Source organism: Daphnia pulex, chromosome 12 (genome assembly GCF_021134715.1).
Source record: "Daphnia pulex isolate KAP4 chromosome 12, ASM2113471v1".
In the NCBI taxonomy this organism is placed as follows: Eukaryota; Metazoa; Arthropoda; class Branchiopoda; order Diplostraca; family Daphniidae; genus Daphnia; species Daphnia pulex.
In genome coordinates, this window is record NC_060028.1 from 2,497,083 (window position 1) to 2,520,283 (window position 23,201).

The following is a 23,201-nucleotide window of genomic DNA, read 5'->3' on the forward strand; positions in this document are numbered from 1 at the left end:
GTTCGTCGTTTTCAAGTAACGCCAATTTGAGTTTGAATTTTATATCGTAGTATTTCAGACACTGTAGCGAACAAAAGAAACGTAGAAAGTTAGGGGATACAAACTCAAATAGTACGCGTGGCTTTTTCAAATAACAAAAGAATTATAAGTAATCAATTCTAAATTTTAATTACTTTTTTAAAGCAATTTGTATCGATTAAAATTAAAACCCAATTGGCAAGTGGCAATTCCTTTGTTTAACAGACACGCGGTAAACTTTTTGTCGTCAGTTCGGACGTTCGGCGTCTGCGGTCTGCTACCTTCACTATTTTAGTTTTAGACTTTCAAGTTGTGAAATTGTTAAACCTGTTCGTTGCTATTGGACATTTCTTCTTTGTAAAAATGGAAAGTTGGTAAGAAACAATTTATGTGCGTTCTATGGTTTCATTTACATAGGTAGCCCCTGAAAATTTTGTAAGAAGAAAATTTATACGTATCCACAAATCGCTAGTTTGGTGACGACTCAACGTCTCGGACGTTTGGTACAAGTGCAAAGTAAGCTCCACGTACTGTATTGGTCATACCATATAAATACATTTGACTGGAAATATTATGTAAACAGCATGTAATTTGGTTTTTAATTTTCAGACTTTTTCAAGATAAAAAACATGGCTGATGAGTTGAGCGTGGAAACACGAGAAAAGCAGATAGCTTCAACATCCGCCATGTGTGCTCTAGACTCGAAAAGTGATGGCATCACCCAAAGGCAAAATTTATGCAAAGTTCTGGATTTTGCAAAAGAAATGAAGTTAGTCAACTTTGCATGGGGATCAGAAATGTTTTCAACACAGCACTAAATTTTGAGCACTTATTTGTGGAGAGCACTAAATTAATGCTTACTTTGGAGCAGTTAATTTTTTGTCCCTATGGCGTTCCATATCAGTGAGATTCGTCCAACTATGGATACAGTAACATAAGTGGCTTCAAAGATATCATCAATATCCTGTAAACCGTTAAATTTGTTAACACAATTTAAAAATGTTATGTCAACTTTCAGAGGCGGGGGCTGTGCCCGACCCGTGGTGGCTAATGGGCCCAATTTCCCCATTTTACCATGTGTTTGTTCAGTAAAAATGTTACATAGTATTGATACTGTAAATATTGTCTTATCGTCAGTCAATACATTCGGGTGGTACTCGTTTAGGAGTTGAGCCCAGTTAAAATAAAAAAAATTGCCAACTTTCAGTTACAATGGTAAATGTTATTTGATTTTGTAATTTAATTGTTGAACGATTTTGAAATATTTGTTAACGACAAATTAAATTTTTCTCTACTGCCGCGAGACTGATGCAGGCGAAATGTGCAAAATTAAGTAATAATTATTTGACTATACGAGAAATAATAAAACGTCTTCGTTGGATGAAATCGTAGTACTCGATCCACGAAACTCACTTTTCTAGAGAGTCAGCCCCAAATTAAAATCTGACTCGTTGCGGGTAGTCCAATGTTCGAGGTTTCTCCCAACCCATTCCTAGCAGATAAATTTCTGTTGTGCCTCTATTGACTAACTCCGTAAATCTCGCTTTGCCTAGCGGTATGGTTCTGACGTAAGGGGCGGAGCTATTCAAGGGGACACACTATCCATGTAAAGAAAAGTTACAGGAGCTCACCGAAAGGAGCACTGCAAACAAGTGGAAGGGGGAGGGGAAAACGTCGACTGCTGGACTGGCCACAACAGAGTAAGACATCTTTCTGGTTCTTGGCTCTGGTGAAACATCTTGTCCAATCATTTGACTTTTTTCCATTCGATATAAATGAAATTCTTGAAAAAAGAACTCCAAAACCCTAAAACAACGCCAGTCAGCACATAACACTCGAATACGGCTTTTTCTTTGGCAAAGATGATTATGAAAAAAGAAAATTTCTACAATTAGTACCAAACGAACACAAAGCTGACTGTCAAATACTTCCTGCCTGGGGTATTCCTCTATTAAAATCAATTACGGCTATGTAATAAGAGATATACGTCATTTATGTATCCATTTCTCTGTTTGAAAATCATGAATAACGTTGTTATTAGACTTAAAAATATAAAAATTCTGATTCTTCTTGCTACCACATTTTGAATACTGATTGAAAACGCATATTTGATTAGTGATTCTAAAATTAAATTCTAAAATTGCAAACATATAGTTTTCAATAAAAAATCGTACCACAAAGGTCGATCCTATTACGAATTTGCACGTCAGAAACTGGCATATCAACTGTGATGACTGCGCGTTGAGATGTGGAAACAAATGAAAATTTTTTAGTTAATAAAAATTAACCACCTAGGGGTACTATCACTTACCTTAATTGACTACTGGGATGCAGTCAGTGTATCTTCGACAGTTAGCAAATTTCTTCCCCTTATTCACCAATAGGTTGTTAATCAAGTTTTTTTCCCTTCTTTTTTAATTAGTTTGGGGTGGAAAGGGGGGCCGTAGTTGGGCTCACCTTTCTCGGTGGCGTACAGGTAAGCAGCCTCCACTGGTCAAACGCCATATAACGATGCACGTTGTTCAGTATTGCATTGCGGATACTGGTAGTCTTGACGTTTGTTACGTAAATGCCTGTCAGGACGTTCGAGAAGTTGAATCAGCAGAAGTTATAAAATAATGCCGCTTGGGGATTCTCGCAAACAACTAACGTACAAACAGCTCCTGTGCAAAGCATGGAAAAAATAAGAACGGAAATTTAGGGACCAAAAGAATGCAAAAAAGAAAATAGTTTTTCACCAAGTCCTCACTTCCTATACAAATGCTTGTTGATTGGCTCATCGAAATCAAAATAATGTCGACTTGTATTTCCTTGGAGTATCCGGAACGATTATACTGACCATATCGGTATGGATTTCTGGCACACGGAAATGATAAACGATAGACACACACAACGAATAACTGTGAAAAAAACAAAAAAAATACCTCTCACTCTGTTTCATGGCAAGCAGAAATTTTTTAAAAACCATTCAGGACCCAGTTTGTCGTTTTCGCCTGATTTCCAAGAAGAAAGGAATTAGAGTAGAACTAGAGTAAAAGAAGGGAACTAGAGTGGAAACATTCCGACATTGATAAAAAATAAGAAACTGAAAAAAACAAATTTATTTTTTTTGTCGACATGTCTAATGGTAAATTTTCGTACCTCTTCTTTGTGTTTTTCGTCCTCAATTTATTGAAATTTCTAGAAGAGTTGGAAAGTTCAAATTTTTTCTGATAATCATGTCCTGGTTTGCCAGCTGGATTACATTTAGCTATTGCATCAATTTTAACAGGATTCCCTGTGTTAGTTGAGTTGGCGGTAAAAAAAAAAGATTAAAGTTTTCTGACCCAACCATCCCTACGATAATTTGACTTTATACCTTTTTCTGCGTTAAGTGTTGTGCGTATTAGTTTGCTTTCAGAAATAGAAGTAGGTTCAGCAGAAGATCCAGCAGCAGGTTAAAGAGCACCAAAAGCAGGTCCAGTACCAGTTGTAGTACCACCAGGAGTTCTAGCAGTTCTAGCAGCACCAGCAGCTCGCCGCACTATCTGAGAAGCAGCCATGGACCGACAAAGTGGTCTTGCCAGTCAAGCAGCAACCAACACACTATAAACACTAACACACCAACCAACACACTATAAGTTTTTTCATCCCTCTCCGCAAAGTCTTCCCTTAGTGGATTACTAAGTGTGTTATGTTCCGTTACGTCAGGTTAGACAGTTGAAATGCGACATTAGCACTCGTACCAAGTCGCGTTTTTTGAATACTCAAATTTAAACACGCGTCGATTTCACAACGCGCAAATTGGTCCATCGTTTACGGTATTCGGCGCCAGTATCACCATACTAGAACGGTAAGGACTTCAGCAATACAAAGGCTTTCAGAAACTTGCCTAAAATTCAATACAGTGAAACAATTGTTGACGCATGTTGTGCGACAAAATGAATACCTTTTCGTATTTCAGATAGAGTGGCGTTTTCTCTCGATTGTGCCCTCCCTGGTATAGTGCCTTTTGGGAAAGCCTCGTCAGTCTAACCAAAGAATCCTTTAAGTAGCTCGGCCGAAAAAAACTCAAATTTATGAGTTCCGCACAATCGTTACCGAAATTGAGGCCTTTTCAATGACCGCCCGTTAACGTATGTGTAGTCAGATTAAAATTATTCTCAAGCTCTCACGCCATCTCACCTGCTGTACTAAGATTGTCTTACCCCACTCTCATATGATCCAGCCGTCAGAAGGACTTCTAGATCCCATCTTCGGTGAAAAGCCTTCTCATCTTTTCGAATTGTTTGGCAGTCACCATATAATTCTTAAAGCTTTTTGTTCCCTTTGGCAAAAGGACTATTTCACCGTCTTCGGGAACCAAGAAGGTTTCTCCCACCATCAAGGTTGGTGTCGTTGTTCCTGTTCATAACGGAATACCTAGAAGGAACTGGAAGCTAGCCATGATTGACAGCCTTATCACTAGCCCGTACGGAAAAAGCCCAAATTCGTACCACGGAAGGAAAAATAAATCGTTTGGTTTTAAAACTTTATCCACTGGAGGTCAATGAGACGCTCGAAGACTCTTCACACACTCAAACTCCTCCGAAATTCAACATTTCACATTTTACGAGATACCCGACGTAATGCAGCCATCATCGCAGAACAACCGATCCCGGACTTGGTGGAAGTACAAACACTTTCAGGCCAGGAGTGTGTCAAAATTTATAACCCCCAATTTGTCAACACTGTTTTTCTCCCACCGTAGCTCTCGAATTTTACGGAAAGGCTGAAGACAAAATCCTCATCAACGAAACAGTCTTCGCAGCGAGATCGTATATCCAATCCCACCTAGGTGCTCCAAAAAATGTAAACGGCTGGGCCACAAAAGCAACAACTATAATACAAAGCAACTATATCCCCCCCTGCAGGCTCTCTCCCAGTCTAGCCTCATCTGGACCGCCTTCCTCCGCTACCTGTCCAAGACTCGCAGTGAGCAGACTGTGCAGTAACGCGAGCTCCGGGTATAGAATAATCCAGGAGCATACCTCAAGCCCAGTGACAGGGCAAGGAAGGTCTCCTTCCGCCATGCCTCTGTCTCTCGCTAGGGCTTAGGCATCCTTGGCAGTTGCTGCGCCGGCTCCTGATTTGCAGACCGAAGCTGCTCATCTAGGCTGCCGGCGCCCAGCCTCTAGCCGCAAACTCTTTGTTCCTTAAATCTGCCCATTTTGCCAATTTCTCAGCCCCACAGTCTTGTTTAACCACTGGCCCTGGTTGTTCCGCGTTTGTGTGCTCCTCCCTAAATCGTAACACCTAGCAAATTAGCCGCCTCACTCCTATAAACGGAGGCGCTGGGCTGCTTATAGTGTCGTGTTGTGCGCCTTCCCCCAGATAACGGGATGGTGCCGGCATCCGACCTAGGTCTCGGCTGCACCCGGTGCACACATCTATAAACGGTGGAGACTGAAGCCGGGGCTGGTCAGGCTAGGGAGAGGGGGGCCCAGCTGGTCTTCTCTTTCTTTCTGCCCGTACTACAGCAGTAGTTTGTTGCCGTTGCTTCCCCTTTAGTCTTGCGCCCTAAATCTGTTTCTATTTTCCTTGACAAGCTTTTACTGCCCTGTTCCTTCTCTCTCTGTACTATCTAAATGTGGTCACTGAGTCCATGATCTTTTATTTTAAAAAATATATCCACTTGACAAAAAATGCAGTTTTCGTCATCTTTGTCGAGCATGAATGATAAGTTTTCTTTGATCACACCTATGCATAAAATAAAATTTAATTTCGTAAATATGTTAAATCAATCGTTAATATATCATAGTGCATACCTGTATAATGACTTTAAAAAATGGAGACACTCGAATTTAGAATCAGGAATAAAATATAAAATCTAAAAATAATCGAAATAAAAAATACGTAATAAGATATTTAAAAGGTAGCCCTCGATTTTTTTTCAGGAAAAAGTACAAAATTTCTCTTAAATCTGGAGTTATGACCATTAATAAGAATTCATTTCGGACTAATTTTAGAGCAGCTCTTTCGTTCAAATTTACCAAGTCAGGAAATTATTCTGCTTCAAGTTTTAAGACCAAGATCAACATTGTAAAAATGTAAAATTAGAATTCCAACTAACTTTCAACTAACTAAAAAAACATAATTGTCCTATGTTAAATCAATTTTTAATAATACCCGTAATGACAACGAATGAAAAAGAATTCATTTCGGACTTATCTAGGGGACATTATTTCAACGCCATGACAATACATTTGGTTTCATACGCAATCCAACCCCAATAAATTGTATGTTCATGGAACTGAAAAATGTTGATTAGCGACGTACCTAGGCCGTCATCTTCTAATAAAATCTTTTTCAGCCTTTTTATGGCTGTCCTAGAAAACAACAATTCTTTTCCAACTTACATCGTTAAAATGTAAAAAAATTCCGAAAAATAAATAATTTTTTAAATTTCGCCCACACAAAATTGAAAGTGGTGTGTACATTATGCAGTATATGTGCAAATATTTAATATGATTATATTGAATTGGATCCACCTCATGGGGGACGTGGATCACTAAAGTGACATGGATTTTAAAATACGGTTATATTTGAAAGTTGCCATTTTCCTCTTGTCGTGTTATGACAGAGTAAATTATGAGAATTTAAATAATAAATTAAAAGAATGAACATGTCCCAGAATTGTTCCTGTTGCAGTATGTTGAGAATCTCTACGGCGGCTACGTTTTTGGAAATTTTTATTGTATTTCTCTCACCTGGTTAAAAGGCCATTTTTCAACAATTTTTTTAATCAAATCATTTCAAACCTTCCTTAAATAATGTATTAAGTATGATGGCAAGTCATAGAAAACCTCAAAGATGGGCCAGAACCTTCAGTTCCCAATAAAGCTCCGATAAAAGGGAGAACACGACGTAAAAGAATAACACTGGTCAAACAGGAACCTTTGAGATTGTGTTTCTGGGAAACATTTTTCCGTTTTTCACACCACTTGCAAAATACACGTACTTTTACACTCATGATCTTCAGCCATGTAGTTTTCACGGCGTTTGCCAAATATTATGCCAACATCAACTTTCATAATCCGATTCTAAAATACAAAATTAAATTTATGATTTTAATGTAAAATAAAAATGTAAAAGGGAAATTACCAGTTTAAACCGAATGTCATTGTTTATAAACATGTTTTTGTAAGTCAAAAGTATCTCCAACGAAGGGTCAGGTAATTTGGGAATGGGTACCTGGTACCACTGTCTTTGTGGCCTCATTATTTGCTCTGCGTTCGTGTGGATTATCAACATTTGTTTTTATTTTTCATCGATAATATCATTGATTCTTATCTCCATTCTGGATGCCTGCAATGCTTATTTCTGACATAGTTTGCCCAATTAATTCTAAATTAAACGATGAAATTCCATTATTATTGCGTTTGTCTCAGTTGCTAACTGGTAACGGACACCAGCATCCCTAGAAGCTGGAATCGCAATCATGATTTCGTTTTCGTTATTAGAATTTTTCATGGATTTAAGAACCCAGATGCTATAAACAATTGTCTTTATTATTTCACTTTGTAAATGATTGTATTTGAAAGCGGTAGGTAATGTTGTTTAAAAATAACTTCATCCCTTATTCCATGCCCTGATTTGTGACGCTCCTGCTAGTTCGTCACCAGTGTTGAGGGACGGAATGCCTATAAATGCTGCCATAAGTGCGTAACAGAAGCATTTTTTTCATTCCGGTTGTAGGTAACCGGGATTTTTCTCGAATTGAATGCAGTCTGTAAGAACATCAGTTTTTGGTTTTTTAGTTTAAAAAAATGTTTTTTAACTGACGTCAAACAGCTGTCTTTTTTTAATGCATAACACATTTTAAACACATTTAAAAACATTGTTTAAAAAAAATTTAAAATTTTATTTTTAAATACTTTTTTTATCAGCAAACAATTTGAAATATTTTCTTAGTTGAATGTTTCAGAAATATAAACAAAATTAAACGATTTGGCCATCTGGCCTAATGCTGTTTTTTTATTTGTCCAAATTATCTGGCTGAATCATCCGAAACTTCCTGATTCTTGAGTACCTCAACTAAAAAGTATAAAAATGTGATTTTTAGAGGGCTAAAAATGAATTTTGTTAACAACATACCACTTGATTACATGCATCTGGTCTGTTTCGAAGTAGAACAAAATACTAAAACGTTGTTTTCTTGAAACCTCGACCGCACTTGATTGAGTCTTTTAAGTGAAACTAACTTTTCAAAATTTTTTCATATGAAGTCAACTTTAAACACCAAATTCATTTATTGTACGTGTTTCCTGTGCCTCTAAGAAACTGTACCCAATAATGTACAATCATGATCTATTACTGTATGTTGCAATTCAATTGCTGGTTAATGAAAAAGTTTGCAATACTTTGGGTTTTACGCCGATTCTTTGCTCAAGAAGTTCGTTTCCCAGAGCCCTTATTCAATAAATGGCAATTAACCATTTCTTAACAAATTACACTCACAAACTCCAGCTTTTAGCTGGTGATGAGGAAATATGATGTCTAGATAAAATAAGTCTAGATAAATTGGTTGAAGTCAGCAGTTAATCCTGCGCGTTTCGGAAATAAAACATCATAGAACGAAAACCTGCGTTGAATGGAGGTAAAACAAAACCTTTCATTATCCTTTAAATCAAATTTTTGTATAAAAAACTACCGATTGGTCTCTTTCGGTGACTTTTAATCGAATTTAAAATTTTCCAAGTTTCTGTACCTAGTCTCGATTTTCGTTGAAAGCTTACTACCGATAATTGGTAACCTTTTTAACAGTGATGATGATGCCGAAATATAATATATAATAATACATTTACTTCATCAAATGTTATAACTTTTTGAAACAGATACTTCTTTTTACTCAGATCTGCCACTTTACTGAAATTAACAGAAATGTAACCGAGCTTAAATATCCATTTCTTTCACTATTTATCAACGATGTTGGGAAAAGGTATGATGTAAACATGGATTTTAAAAAATGTATTCACCAATGTAGTTCCACTTTATCTATAATACATCGTGTATATATTGTTTAAATACATTGTATTTGGTTTTTTATTGATGGAAAATTCCTCCTCATTTATTATCGGAAATCATATCGTCGATATGTTGGTACTATATCGGATATTGTTTAAAATATAAATGAATAATGAAAATTCTCATCGTTCATGTATATTGCTACATGTCAAAGCTATATATTCTGACGACACACATTGGGTTCCAAGCGTTTGGAATATCTGAATAAAAAGTTGGGTCTTATTTTTAACCGATTGATCAAATGCACCAGCAGAAAACATTGAATACATTTGAAAAATGCAAATGTCATTTGTTACCGCTATCTTTTGGATGAAACGATTGAAAACGATTGAAAAACTTTTGCTAACAGAAGCATATGCAAACGAAGAAAAAATTTAAAACCAATCTAAATTTGCAAAGATAAAATCGAAAATTTTTCTCCCTATTTTTTCTTCTTTGTTAATTATTTCAATTTGAATCCTAGATCTCCAGTTTTAATTCAATATATAGTTATCAGTCATAGCTTTTTATTAATATAACGCCATTGCGTCTTATAAAAAATAATAATAAAAAATAAACAGTAAACGTTTTACGCATAATATAAGCCATAATTTTTTGGGTTCAATATTTTGAGGTCGAAAATTTTTCGGGGGAATAATGATAGAAACCCTTGCGCTTGAAGTAGATATTGTGGACGCCATTGAACATTTCTTTTCATATGTGCAACGGTTTTGGTTTGAACACATAGAACCTGATCAATTTTGCACACAAAATGATCATAGACTAACCAACAATCAGTCAATCACATAGAATTATATAACCGAAAATTGAATCAAAGAATGCATGGACGTCGCTTGAATTGATTCTGGATTTTTTCCGGTAAGTAAATATATTTGTAGCGTTTTCAATCTAAATTAATAAACAAATTATAATCTCTGTACTTTATTTCTACATTAAAATAGAAAATCTACAAAAAATTGAGGAAGCTTAACCGGTGAACTTTATTCATACAACCCTTGGAGATGTGAGTGGTGTCCGATCAGGATGATTTAAGGCAACGACAAGCACGCATCTTCTATGATATGGTAAAAAGATATCAAATGACTTCATTTCTATAGGTTTAGTTCAAAAGAATTTGATTCAGTCTTAAAAAATGACAAAATCAAGATATATGGGCTTTGGAATTGAAAATAAATAGTTTAAAACCGGGCACTAATTTTATGGTTCTCTTTTTCAGGACCAATCAACTACAAATACAACTCAATGCCATTTTTCAACGAGAAAGAGAAAAAGCTTTGGCACCTACAGTGATCCCAGGGGTCCAAGAACTTCAACAACAACAACGAACAATTATTTCAGAAGAACTCCACGACTTTCGCGAAAGGCAGGATATCGGAAATCTACCCGTTGATGAAGCTGTTCCGGAAGAACAAAATCCAATTCAAGAGCTTCCAAATCAAAAAGATATAGTGTTGCCGCAACTAATAGATCCAGTTTCTAGTACAGCGCTCACCCCCCGCAGCCTTATAGAAAACAGGTCGGTTTTCCTCAGATTTCATACCACCCCGTATTCATATACCGATCGGGTTGGTTTAGAGTTGTGGCTTTTTATTCTACATAGCAATTTTTTATTATTTCTTTTAAAGTAAAGAAAAAGGAAATAGCAAAAAAAAACATAGCTGAGGAAGGAGAAGAAGAATAAGAATAAGAAGAAGAACCGCATGCCTCAAACTGCAATTTCTGAATGCCTGCGAATATTTGCAGAGGTAATGAATGTCTAAATTAGATTTTAAGTGTTTCTTATTATCAAACTTGACTGTACCTACAGAATAACGACGTCTCCATTACAAAAGTGACCTATCCGACAAAGACTGCGCTGAGATAGCCGCGTTGGAGAACTGCTTTCCTCATGGGGTTCACATCCTCTGTCAGTTTCACGCATTGAAGGCCGTAGACGTCTACATAAAGAAACCAAAGGACGGCGAACGCGTAGACAAAGAAAAAATCCATGAAATTATTAAACAGTTTCGTGCGGCTATGTATGCTGAAACGCACGCTTATTTTGAAACAGCAAAAGCGTACCTGTTGAAACATGGTAAATCCATAGTTAAAGATAATCTCTAGAATGTATTAAAAATGTGTACATAGTTCATAGGTTACGGACCAGGAAGTATTGCAGCATACTTCGAAAATAACTGTTTCAACATAGCCGACAAATGGAGTAACCTTGGACGTCAAAATCTTCCAACGCTTGGTAACAATACCACCAATCGTCTTGAACGGTAAAACACGCTATTAAATTCTCATTTACATCACCGATAACTAAATACCAGAATTAAATTTTAACATTCCACCACACTATCAAGGATGTCCTCCAGAAAACCAAGCGATTTTCAGAAGTTCTCCGCAATTTAATAGACGTCGTTTTGATACGCCTTTCTGACCGACGGTTGAAACTGTGCATACGAGAGGTAAAATTCTCCAAGAAGGAAAAGCATCCGTTGCTCAAAAAGTTTGCCGACACCATCTCGCCTTTTGCTTGGGGCCATCTCGAAGCAGATCTGAAAATAATGAAAGCGAATTACAACTTCGTACTTAATGAGGTTAATAAATTGTTTGTTATTTTTTTTAATGGATCTAATTTATAAATTCTGCTTAGGAATGATCAACGTACCACATCGTTTCACGCTACACTACCTACAAATTTAAACAAGATCTGACTGGCAGCACATGCAAATTTTTCTTGGATTTTCTACTGCCTTGTCGCCATATTATCTACTTCCACATAAAAGTAAACATCGAAGTTCCAGTGGGATAATTTTATAATCACTGGTTAAATGAATGTCTGGAGGTAAAGCAAAATTAAAATGATTATCGATAACTAAACTTTTTTTTTTAATATTTTGTTACAAGAATGATGCGGTTTTCGCAAGCGTTTCATCGCCATCTGGAGTTCAGCGTCCGAAAAAGACCCAGCTGCGTGCAACGGGGAAAAGCCAATATATCATGGCCACTAACGTTTTCCGTAGTATGGCCGACACGATGAGTGGACTAGCAGCCTCCGACTTTGAAGTCCAATTGCACTTCTTCATTAACATTCACAAATTAATGAAAGAGGGGAAACCCCTTCGAGTAATGGAAGAAGAGAAGCAGGAGATCGAGAAACCTTCGAACAACTTACTGGATGATTCTCCGACTGTTGCGGAACGTATTGAAACATCTACAGCAAGGACTAAGGCAAATATTTAAAACAATTGAACAAACAAATGATATTCTAACAAAAATACCTTTATAGGTTTTTTCTCAACCATGGGCATCACTCCGTCTCCCCGTTGCCCCTGTTAAAAGAGTCCGGCCAAAACAAGACAAAGGATATTTTACTGCTTACAAAAAGAAGTCGAAGACAACACGTGACGACGTTTCAGTGGTGGATCAAGAGAGAATCGACGAAGAAAGAATTTTCCAACAAGAAGAGGCCAGAGCGTTAGATATGTATATCATCAATCTGAAAGCTACGCCGACCCAGCGTCATCACTAAGCTGCTAATATGAGGTACTGTTATTGAAGAACTATTTATCTGGTGCTGAATAAAATTTAATTGTTTTCACATTTGGAAAAAAAGTGCGTGTCATCAGCTGCATCCAAAGCCTTAATATACCTGATTGGTCTACCTTAAAAACGGCTCTTTCTGATCATGAGTATGCAAAGATGACACCGACGATACATTCAAAGAAAGACACCTGCCTGGTAGCTTCAGCTGTGCAGCCTCGGATAGCCCTGCCGTAATTATACGAAATTTTAGGATATAAAATTGTCGTTGCTTACATACGACATTGATACGCTAATCGCACTTTTACAGATACCAGTTCCAGCATTTGATAGCCCAAGGCCTGATGAAGCTGATCTGTCTATTATAGCGGTTCTCGATGATCAAGAAAATGCCAAGTCAGCAACGACGATGGATTCTAAAGAAGACATCTTCCCAGCTCCAGCTGTGCCTCGGATAGCCCTGTCGTAATAATACATAATTTCGGGATATATTATTTCTTATACTTACATACGTTCATCGAACTTTTCTAGATACCAGTGCCTTCTTTTCGTTTCAAGGATCGTACAAATCACGCTGCTCGGCCGATGCTGTTTCTGGATAAAGTGGATGACCTCACAAAGACCAATCAACTGACGTCTAGTTATGTCAATTTACTGAGGAGTCACCTTGCAGAATGCATGGCAGCAAACAAATTGACGTTATTTCCATCTTCGATCATCCACAAGACGAGGTCTCGTGAGATAGCTGAAAAAAATGAGGTCTACTGTGTTTGACGCAGTTTTGTTTAACCACAATTTCTCGACTTAAACGTTAGCATTTTCCAACTCAAATTTGGCATGACCTGCGAGTAAACTTGTTCAAAAATGGACGATCGAGAATCAAAAAATGACAAATACGATGAATATGAAGGGTGGGAAGAGTGGTTATATAATTTTAACAATTATGTGCATGGCGAAGCTGAAAGCAGCGATGCGGATGAAGGAGAAAACGATGAAAATGACGATGAAAATAACGAAGATACATGCGATTTTATTTGTATTCACATTTTTATAATATTTATATACATACATTGTTAATAATTTTGCAAAAAGGGAAAGAAAAGAAATTGAAAAAAATAGAGAAAGAGGCTGCAGCAGCGATAAGTAGCAGAGCAAGAAGCAGAGCAAGCGGCAAAACAGGTAGAAGAGGAAGAAGAAGAAAACAAAAAAATTAGTAGCTGGGCTGAGCCATAATAAAAAAAGAACATTGCGCTTCCAAGTGAAGAAAGTAATGTTCAAAAAACAGAAAAAAGACGATGTCGACGATCTTTTCGAGGATTTGTTTCTCCATTGCAACTCGGGTAAGTTCGTCATAATTTTCTCGACATTTAAAAACTACGTGTCTTTTCTTTTTCTCAGATGAAGAGAAATCAAAACCCCTCAAGCCTCAAGAGACTTGATAAATTTATTTGTGTAAAATGCTAATGTGTTCTTCACTTCCTTGGTATTAAAATAATTTTAAAAAATTATGGTTAAATTATCAACCAGCGATAATTTATTTCTGCTACTCTTTTAAATTATAAGTTCAAAAACGGTTTTGGCACTTGTAAGTGTAAGTCTTGTAAGTAAGTCTCAGTAAATAAAAATGAAAACAAAAGATGATAGCTACAAAGATTTTGCTCAGCGTTGTCACTCGGTTACTTATGTCCATAATATTCCATATAATATACATTGCAAACCAATTGAAATAAACACGGGAAATTAAAAATTTAGAACACAACATTTTTACATCATAATAAAAAAATTCTTATATGTGTTGCCATATCAAAAAATATTTACCCTTTCTCTTTCTCCCTCTTCCGTCCAAGGGAAGAAAGAGATTTTGGGATATGGCAACACTGGTGATGGGGAAGAAAGGGGAAGAAAACGGAAAACTTATAATTCGTGTTTTCATTTTTAATTTCATTACTATAAATGAAACTTAAAAAATGTGATCTTATGACCACAGATAGAGCTAATGCAGCTCTTTTTTTAAGAAATTTCCCACCCTATAAAATTACGTAGTTACTGAATAACAGGCCTCCAAAGTAATCCCATTCCCTACTGGGCCTCTCGGCCGTACGGATACTTACGCAACGCGATAAAAACCACCTATCGCGTTGTTGAAAAATTCCCAAAAAAAATCACATGATACCCCGTCTTAATATTAACCTTTAAAAATTTTTTTATTGAATTCCACCGAGAATTCTATTTTTGGAAGCGTTTTGAAAAACGCGTTTTCCCTACTGATCCTCTCAGCCGTACGGATACTTTCGGTACCCACTGTATATGTTAACTAACTGAGCGTATTGTATAATTTATGTTACGATGTAATACAACCATTTAGACATTTAAAAAAAAAATTTAATTATTAGATCTTTGTAAGTCACGATCAATCGTTTACCCGACGACTGTGTTTTGGTATGGTTGGGCAAGAAAATGATTCTCATGTCGAAATAACGGACAAAAAACGAAAACTTATGAAAGAGATCTTAATCCTGGGAGGGTGCGCAAGTTTTATTTATTTAAAAAAATTTCTTTTGCCAAAAGTTTCGATTGTTTTCAGGAGAGATCCTTTATAACTTTTTCTGGGTAATAGCATCTTTTTTATTGATTTGGCCTGAGCTTAGTCCGGTATTTCGTTCGTAGGCGGCCGCATCGTGAGTGGCAAATACACCAAAGGCTGGATCTGGACGCAATAAGTCCGCACGAGTTAAAGTTTGGTTACGAGGAAATATGTACTAAGTAGAACGTAATCAAGGCGACCCTTTTCCAAGATTCTGATTGGCTCTCACCATACAGTGTTGCCAAAAAGATGTAAATCAACGCGTAAAAAAATATATTTTTTCACTTTGGCAACGTTGCCTATACAGCGCAGGCTCCGCTCTTTAGCCGCTTGGATCTCCAGCACTCTTCTCGCGGGCTCAAGTCACGCTGGAGGTATCCTCGCTGCATCCGCTACGCAGCGGATCTTTTATTGAATTATACATCAAGAATACAGCTTCTGGATCGCGTATTTCATCATTCAGCACGTTTTCATGCAGTTGGCTAAACTGCTCAATTCTGTTAAAAAAATAAAAACAGATACCGGAAAGCAAGAGTAGGAAATTTAACCACAATTCACAACAATTCACAAGCGTTGAAGTGTCCACATTATTTAAGGATTCACCAGCTCGAGCTTTTTACCAAATTACAAGAAGCATCACTAATGCAGCATTGCGCTGTGAAATCTGCACAAAGCTCAGCAAAGAGTTCAAAAGGGTTACGATTGGTGCTAGATGCAGCTCGTTGTTGACCAAATTGAGAATTCTTACCCGAGTTGCAATGAAGCAGTAATTCATCGGCAAGATTATCAATGACTTCATCCTTTGCCTTTTTTGCCCTACCCTTTTTTTGCTGCTCTTGCATCTTTCTTTTTTGATAACTGCTAGGACCAGCAACTGCTCCTCTCTCTTGTTCTTCCGCTTCTTCTTCTTTTTTTCATTTTCTCTTTCTTCTTCTTTGGGTGTATTATTGTACGATTTTATCAGCTTGAAAATAGGTTTTTCAAAGTTGAAATCTGCACAAAGCTCAGCAAAGAGTTCAAAGGGGCTACGATTGGTGCTAGATACAGCTCGTTGTTGACCAAATTGAGAATTCTTACCCGAGTTGCAATGAAGCAGTAATTCGTCGGCAAGATTATCAATGACTTCATCCTTTGCCTTTTTTGCCCCACCCTTGTTTTGCTGATCTCGCATCTTTCTTTTTTGATAATTGCTAGGACCAGCAACTGCTCCTCTCTCTTGTTCTTCCGCTTCTTCTTCTTTTTCTTCATTTTCTCCTTCTTCTTTTTCTTCATTTTCTTCTTCTTCTTCTTCTTCACTTTCTCTCCATTTCCTTCCTCAGCTACCTCTGTCTCCTCTTTCTCTGAATCTTCTATCCACTATAGACAAAATTTGTAAATATGTAAATGTAAATATGTAATATCTATAAATGTAAATACGTTTAAATATAAAATGTTCATTCACCTTAATCTCCTTCATCATCGGCATCCAGATTATCATTCCAATATTGGAAATAATGTTCAGCAAAATCTTTAGATGAATCTTCTCCAGAAGATGTAGATGAATCATTGCCCCTTTTCTAAAAAAAAAAAAAAAAAGAAAAACAAGACTAAAATTTAACAAAATTTAACAAAATTTTAACTGTAGCCTACTAGTCTCGCAATCGACGCAGAATTGGACCGCGGGGTCATTCAATAGTGTGCAACTGAAATTTTAAAAGGTAAGTGTTAAAATAAAATTGTTAAACGAAGAAGAAATAAATTGTTACCTTGAACAGATCCACTTGTCTTCCATTTCTTTCTTCTCTTCCATTTTGTAAAGTGAACTCGAACTGGTTGTTTCACGGTTAAATCTAAATGTGAGAAGTTGGATTTTTTTTTAACGGAAGTTGCGCAATAATTGATGGAAATCATGCCATGTTGCCCGATTTATAAATTGTTTCACCTGTCAGAACTAGAGCCAGAGAGCGCCGGCAGAAGAGCTGAACGGCTGAAAATACTCACAATCACAAGTAGGTAATAGTTTGTTTTTTTGTAGTCTCTGGACAGATTTGTGTTCCACGATCACACCACGTTTTACATTTTAATAATAATTATAGTGTTCTAAGGACAACTATTAACATACCTTTTTTTTAAATAAAAAATATCTACGTTCGATCATATCTACTTTTATTGAACAAGAATACAGCTTCTGGATCGCGTATTTTGTCATTCAGCACGTCTTCATGCAGTTGGCTAAACTGCTCAATCCTGTTATAAAAATAAAAACAGATACCGGAAAGCAAGAGTAGGGAATTTAACCACCATTCAAAACAATTCACAAGCGTTGAAGTGTCCACATTATTTAAGCATTCACCAGCTCGAGCTTTTTAACAAATTACAAGAAGCATCATTAATGCATTAGGCCCACGAAGAGACTTGTGCCTTAAACCAGCGCCTCGGACCGCTCGGCCACGCTACCACTTGTGGATGGTAGTTACCTATTTTCACCAATCCCACTGCATTCCTTTTTTGTACTCCACAAAATTAACTCCAGGTAAGAAACTCGACGTCATGTTTTTATCGACCCGTAACTTGTTGATGTAGTTATTGATTACGATTTCTTCAGACTTTTCTTTGTTTTCTTTTGGAAAATTGTACTCATTTTCCTCGCCGTACACGATTAAGCTGGCATGTTGAATGTTCCTTTTCTCAGTTATTTTCACTTGGAATGATGCCCTGACGAAACGCGTAAGGAATCCATACAGCAATTGTCGATTGTTTTTCTCGTCGAATTTCCTTTCTATTTTAACATAAGGTGAACGCCAAATTGGTTCCGCTAATTACTTTTCACGATGTTCATTTGGTCCGACGATTGCACAGATGCGGTCCCGAGCCGCAATCCATCCGCATGTTTCCAGCTTTAAAGTAATTCGTTCCAAGTATTGGGCCGCGATCCGCTTCGGACAACTTTCAATAAAAGTTATTACTGCATCGGTCGCTTCATCTTGTACTCGTGGGTTCTCGTCGTCCATAATCAACAACAGTCCTGGGATAACTTCGCTGTGAAATCTGCACAAAGCTCAGCAAAGAGTTCAAAGGGGCTACGATTGGTGCTAGATACAGCTCGTTGTTGACCAAATTGAGAATTCTTACCCGAGTTGCAATGAAGCAGTAATTCGTCGGCAAGATTATCAATGACTTAATCCTTTGCCTTTTTTGCCCCACCCTTTTTTGCTGCTCTCGCATCTTTTTTTTTGAAAATTGCTAGGACCAGCAACTGTTCCTCTCTCTTGTTCTTCCGCTTCTTCTTTTTCTTCATGTTCTCCTTCTTCTTCTTTGGGATTATTATTGTACGATTTTATCAGCTTGAAAATAGGTTTTTCAAAGTTGAAATCTGCACAAAGCTCAGCAAAGAGTTCAAAGGGGCTACGATTGGTGCTTAGGGTGTCCCATTCCCTCATTATTTTTTATAATGAATGCGGGATTATTGTAGAAATGTTCGAAAATATTAAAAAAAAATCCTATTTTTTTTTTTTTTTTTTTTAACTTTTAGGGGTCGCTGTTTTAATAAAACCCCAAAAAGCTATTTTTTTTATTATTTTATTTTTTATTGACATCATGAATTATTCTTTAAGTTATGGGGCTGGGATATGTCAATCCTTATACCAAAACCTATATTTGGTCGAAAACTGATCAATTTCAAAGATAATTTAGGGGTCGCTGTTTCATAAAAATGATTTTTTAAAGACTGAAATATTCGATTTAGCGCGTAAATAATTAGTAATTGTTTAAGATAATCATGCAACGCCGGAATCATTTTGAGATCTGTCAGTTGGTCACTTCACTTTCAGTTTTCAATTGCTATTGTGTCTAAAAATGAGTCGCAGAAAAATTGACTGGTTGGTTGGACCCACCAAAGAAAAATGTTTGTCAGAAAGTACTCAATTTCCAACGTATCGGTGTGTTATTTCTCGTTACTTGTACTTGCGGAATGAAAATCAAAGTGAATCAGTGAGAAACCTGTTTAAAATAGTGCATAGTGAACTTGAAAACACGTGGTCAAAGACTTGCATTCCTATCAAAGAAAAGAGGAAAGTGTTGGATCTGCTTGTTGACTTTCATAAACAATGGGAATCCATGAAAAAACTAAATAAGTCTGATGTTAAAAATCCTACAAAAGTGATAGAAGCAAAAATTCAGTCATTTAAGAAGAAACTTGATAGTCTTTGTGATTTATCAGTTGTCAATGTGTATGAAACAATGCGTTTATCTCGTCTATCATCATGGAAAGAGGACTGGGAGTTTTTGCGTGACCAACGAAAGAGTAGAAAGCTTCATCTAGGAGGTATCGTTTTACCAGATGCGGCTGCTATTATTCGAGAGAAAAATAGAGAAAATCAAACGCAACTATTAAACGAACGAGCCCAAAGATCTCGCAAACAATTGAGTGATGGAGAGATTATAGTGGAATTGGAAGACAGCACCGATGATGAAATGAGCACATCGGCAAGTGAAGATGATGCTTTTAGTCTGCCAAGTTGCAATAGACGTAAAACACCAGAAGAAGTAACTCTAAGAATATCACCATCCGAACTCATCACAGGATCTGCACAGTGCGCTGACAGAATTGGTCTTTCTGTTCGAAGCCATCTTTTGATTTCTGCGGACTTTGTTGGTAGAGCAGGCGGCAAACTATCTGATTTCTCCTTATCAAAGTCATCTATTTGGAGGAAAAGATTAGCCACTCGAATTGAGCTTGCAGAAAGCATTAAAAACGGTATGACTAAATCATTTATCATTTATCTTTATTTATTCAACAAAATATTTATTTTAGATTGGTTAAAGAACAATCCAAAAAATCTTATTGTTCACTGGGACACGAAGCTGTTTAGTTTGAATGATGGCCAGAAACAAGAGAGAATAGCAGTAATCGTAAGCGGATGCCAAACAGGGTAGGCGATATCTCTAAGTCCATAAAATGATGAGAAACATTCTAATAGTTTGCATAAATTGCAGCCCTAAAATGCTAGGCACTCCTCCAGTTGAGAACTCTACGGGTCGGACACAAATGATCGCCACACTTGAAATGCTTGACGAATGGAAAGTTAAGGAAATGGTCGTTGGAATGGGCTTCGATACGACATCAAGTAATTCCGGTATTAGACTGGGGTGCTGTTCTTTAATGGAGATCGAACTTAAAAGGCCTCTACTATGGTGTGCTTGCCGTCATCATTCCTACGAGCTCCATATCAAACACGCTTGGCAGTCATTAAGAGGAGAAAGAAATCGCCCAGAAGAAGTGTTGTTCAAGAAAATTCAAGCTAACTGGGGCAATATGGATCGTGACACAAATCAACTTGACTCTCTTCGAATGGCCTACAGACAAGAATTGTGATCTCTGGCACCAAGCTCATACAGTTAGGAAATGGGCCCAGGATTGCACATTTAAAGATACGTTTCCCAGAGAGGATTACAGAGAGCTGATAGAACTTACTCTGATTTACCTCGGAGGATCTCTTCCACATCGCAATTTTTATCTACGAAAACCAGGTGCGATCCATCATGCTCGATTCATGAGTAAGGCAATTTATCTGTTGAAAATGGAACTCATGTCGGAGAGAATTGATTTAACAGTAGAAGAGAGAAGAGAAATTAATCAGATGGCGGTTTTCATAAGTCTTTTTTATGCGCGTCCTTTTCTGCGATCTCGCATTGCGGTATTTGCTCCGACTGATGATCTACAACTTATTGGTAAAATGATGTTGTTTCGTGAACAAAATGAAACCATTGCAAACGCTGTGATACTATCCGTTACTCGTCATTGTTGGTATTTGACTGAAGAGTTGGTTGTCCTCTCTTTATTCAATGAACAACTTGGATCTTTTACTCGGGAATTAATTGCTAGAAAATTGTTTAGTACTCCACGTCCATCTCATTTTGAAATTGGGAAGCCTACATTTCCGAAAATTGAAACAAATACTCCCCCTATGCTGCTCGATCTCATTGGTCGCCGCTCTTGGCTTTTATTTTCATTAATTGGGCTTAACCAAAGTCAAGACTGGATGCAACTAACATGCCAATATTGGAATCAGATGACGGACTATCGGACAGTTAGGGACTTTTGTTTAAATCTCGAAGTAGTTAACGACTGTGCCGAGCGTGGAATAAAAATAGTAGAGGACTTTGCAGCGATTACTCCAAATGAAGCGCAATTTCAATATCTTTTGCAATGTGTTGAAGAACATCGTAGAATGATACCATCTTTTGAGCAATCCGTTTTACAGGGCGAATATGAGAATCATTTGTGATTTCAATACTTTTTATGTACAATTGTCCCTTGCGCAAGATGGCGTATTAATCTGAATACAAACTGGAAAAAAAACGCGCTAAATCAAATATTTCAGTCTTTAAAAAATCATTTTTATGAAACAGCGACCCCTAAATTATCTTTGAAATTGATCAGTTTTCGACCAAACATAGGTTTTGGTATAAGGATTGACATATCCCAGCCCCATAACTTAAAGAATAATTCATGATGTCAATAAAAAATAAAATAATTAAAAAAAATAGCTTTTTGGGGTTTAATTAAAACAGCGACCCCTAAAAGTTAAAAAAAAAAAAAAAAAGGTTTTTTTTTTAATATTTTCGAACATTTCTACAATAATCCCACCTTCATTATCAAAAATAATGCGGGAATGGGACACCCTATTGGTGCTAGATGCAGCTCGTTGTTGACCAAATTGAGAATTCTTACCCGAGTTGCAATGAAGCAGTAATTCGTCGGCAAGACTATCAATGACTTCATCCTTTGCCTTTTTTGCCCCAAGCTTTTTTTGCTGCTCTCGCATCTTTCTTTTTTGATAATTGCTAGGACCAGCAACTGCTCCTCTCTCTTGTTCTTCCGCTTCTTCTTCTTTTTCTTCATTTTCTCCTTCTTCTTCTTCTTCAGCTTTCTCTCCATTTCCTTCCTCAGCTACCTCTGTCTCCTCGTTCTCTGAATCCTCTATCCTTTTTAGACAAAATTTGTAAATATGTAAATGTAAATATGTAAATATGTAATATCTATCAATGTAAATACGTGTAAATATAAAATGTTCATTCACCTTCATCTTCTTCATCATCGGCATCCAGATTATCATTCCAATATTGGAAATAATGTTCAGCAAAATCTTTCGATGAATCTTCTCCAGAAGGTGTAGATGAATGATTGCCCTTTTGCCCCTTTTCTAAAAAAAAAAAGAAAAACAAGATTAAAATTTAACAAAATTTAACAAAATTTAACAAAATTTAACAAAATTTTAACTGTAGCCTACTAGTCTCGCAAGCGACGCAGAATTGGACCGCGGGGTCATTCAATAGTGTGCAACTGAAATTTAAAAAGGTAAGTGTTAAAATAAGTTTGTTAAAATGAAATAGAAAAAAATTGTTACCTTGAACAGATCCACTTGTCTTCCATTTCTTTCTTCTCTTCCATTTTGTAAAGTGAACTCGAACTGGGTGTTTCACGGTTAAATCTAAATGTGAGAATTTGGATTTTTTTTAAACGGAAGTTGCGCAATAATTGATGGAAAGCATGCCATGTTGCCCGATTTATAAATTGTTTCACCTGTCAGAACCAGAGTCAGAGAGCGCCGGCAGAAGAGCTGAACGGCTGAAAATACTCACAATCACAAGTAGGTAATAGTTTGTTTTTTTGTAGTCTCTGGACAGATTTGTGTTCCACGATCACACCACGTTTTACATTTTAATAATAATTATAGTGTTCTAAGGACAACTATTAACATACCTTTTTATTAAAATAAAAAATATCTCCCATTCATACTGTATATGGGAAAAATTTACTTTGTGAGTTATTTACGTTTAAAGTTTCGTCTCCGTGGCCCGCCTCTAAAACGCAGGAGGGGCCTAAAGTCCCGTGATTGTTGGTGCATTATTATATTTACATATATTATTTTTGACCATACTGACTAGGTAAGAATTTGGTGTTACCGGAAATACCCAACTTATTAACAGTCAAACCAATCTGGATAATTTTTTTTTAAATTGAATTGCCCGATTTTATCAAGTT